Source organism: Empidonax traillii, unplaced genomic scaffold (genome assembly GCF_003031625.1).
Source record: "Empidonax traillii isolate 1590-97213 ecotype Southwest subspecies unplaced genomic scaffold, ASM303162v1 scaffold1060:size1239554, whole genome shotgun sequence".
NCBI classification, from domain to species: Eukaryota; Metazoa; Chordata; class Aves; order Passeriformes; family Tyrannidae; genus Empidonax; species Empidonax traillii.
The window spans coordinates 440,058-442,613 of NW_020956253.1; positions in this window are offsets into that span (position 1 = coordinate 440,058).

The following is a 2,556-nucleotide window of genomic DNA, read 5'->3' on the forward strand; positions in this document are numbered from 1 at the left end:
CCCCCAAAAAAAAAAAAAAATCACAGTCAAACCCTGTCAGGTGTTTCCAACGTGGAGCTGGATTTGGGAGAAAAATGGTGCCCAGGAGAAAGGGAATGATGTGCCCCAGGGAGAGTTTTTAAGGTTTTAAGGTCATCTCAGTGCTCCAGAACCTTTTTGGCTCACAGGGTTGGTTGTGGCAGTTCCCTGAAGCACCCACCTCCTCCCCCTGCAGCTGTCCCCAGACTCCCACCTTGCCATGGATATGAGAAAAAAAATTCCCTCATGGAAAGGGTTGTCCAGCCCTGGCACAGCTTCCCAGGGCAGGGGTGGAGTCCCCATCCCTGGAGGGGTTTAAAATCCCTGTGGATGTGGCACCTGGGGACGTGGCTCAGCCTGGGAATGGCTGAACTCCATCCTGATCCTAAACACTTTGGTGACACAGACTGGCCTGACAAAGCACAGACTTCCCAGCTCTAGAGAAGACGTTTATTCAGGTCCTGCAGGCGGCATCGCACGTGTATAATACAATATTACAGTCATTTAGTTTTGTACAGATACAATTAAAAACTTTACAGCTCATTACAAAGTCTCTTTGGATTTCAGCTCATTTAAAGTACACAGAGCCCCTCCCCCTCCCCCCTCGGTGTCAGTGACCCCTTGGTATGTACAGACCCCCAACAACGACACACGAGCCGGGATCGGCTCCCCCGAGGGGACGAGGGACGTGGGTGGGGGCTGCAGGGAACCCCAGTGGTCCCTGGGTTAGGAGGAGGGTGGAGAGGGCGGAAAAACAGAGGAGACGGAGGAACAAGACACTTATTCATGACCCCAGCTCGGGGCGTGGTGTAGTGTGACCAGCCTGCACCCTTCCTTATCGCCACCGTCCTTCCCTAAAATCCGGGCAGCCCAAGGCTGAGAGGCCACTCGGCCCTTCCCCTCAGGCTGCTGCTCCAGGGATAAGGCACTGGGAAACATCATCTTGTGCAAAGAACTGGCGGTGCCAGCGGAGGGAACACGCGACCACCGACACGGACACGGCTCCGGCTGCTCCGCGACGGCACCAACTGGGATGTGCAACACCCAGGCTCTGTTCCTACAGGGATTCACCACTGTAGGTGGGAACAAGGGGGTTCTTGGTTCGTAGGAGAGCACAGGGGGGGTTGAATATCCCACCTCCCAGGAGCTTCCACCTCAACCACGGACAACACTCTGCTTAAGGACTCGGACGGTGTTTCCACACAGAATCCGTTTCCATCCGTTTTCCTCAACTAAACCACATCATCAGCCACCAGAGAGCCAAGGCCCTTGGAGCAAAAAGGCAGGATTTTGGACACGGAGATCAAAACACCTCAAGAGCTGAACATAACACAGGAACAACCTTGGTTTGGAAAAAAAACCCTACAAGTCCTTCCGAGAGGCCTCCTCTCCGACACCCCACATCCCATGGGGACGAGGGGACCCCCCTGGGGACACAGGGATGGATGGTGCCTTTCCAACTCACCAACAGTTTTCCACACCAGAATCCGAGACCCCACAGCTCAGGGACACAGCCAAGACTGAACCCCCAAGGAGACACCAGGGTTGAGACACCCACGACAAATTACACTTTCCTGCATTAAATATTCTCCTTCCCCGTATAAAGTGCATGAAAATCTTGGAAAATATGCATAGCTATTCACACAGCAGCCTCAGTGCTGGGTGGTTCCAGTTAAGAGCACCTCCTCCTTTAGGCTGAGAGTAGAGATTTTCTAATGCTATCAATAAAAAATATGAATTATTACCTTCAGGATGGTTTTTAACTGTGATTCTGGTTAGTTGGCTTAGCTGGTGCGGAGTAACAGATGGCTTTAAACAGAGGAATGTGCACTTACTGTGCCAAAATCTTGGAAAATATCTTTAGGAGAAACCTCACGTGCCCAGGAAAGCTGTGGGGGAGCAGGAAGGGGTCAGGGAAGTTCTCCGGGAACATCCTTGCAGCAGAATTTGATGCTTTCTGGTGCTGCGTCGGGGCGATTTTAGGGTGGAATCTGAGGAGAGGTTTAGTTTCAGAAGTCCAAGAAGGTGGTGAAACCCAAGAAAGCTCTGAGTAAGACCCTCCCTCCACAAAGGCATCGAGCGCTCTGGTGCTCATCACCCACTGATGCCTGGAAACATCTCAGCCCTACTGAAGACTTTTGTTTCCAGGACAAGTTATCCCAGAGGAGGCAGCAAGGATGGTCTGTTAAATCATCCTTCAGCCCCCTCTCCATGGTTCTGTAACATGACAGAGGGCAGGAGGAAGGAAATCCAGCCTGGATCAGTCAGGTGCAGCCTCCAACCATCTGCCCCGGATGTGCAAACACCAAAATACGTCCTCACATGGTCGGAGCTGGGGCACAAACAGGTCAGAGGAATTTATAGCGGGCAGCAAACCCAGTGAAATATTAACCCAGCTGCCTTTGCTCGAGCCCTTCCCTCCTGCAACCTGGACACCTTTCCATGGGTCCCACGGAACTCCTGCTTTCACAGACGGCGGCGCAAGAGGAGAGGCTTCAAAAGGACTTGGGCAGGTTCTTCCCTTCATGCCTTCCCCCA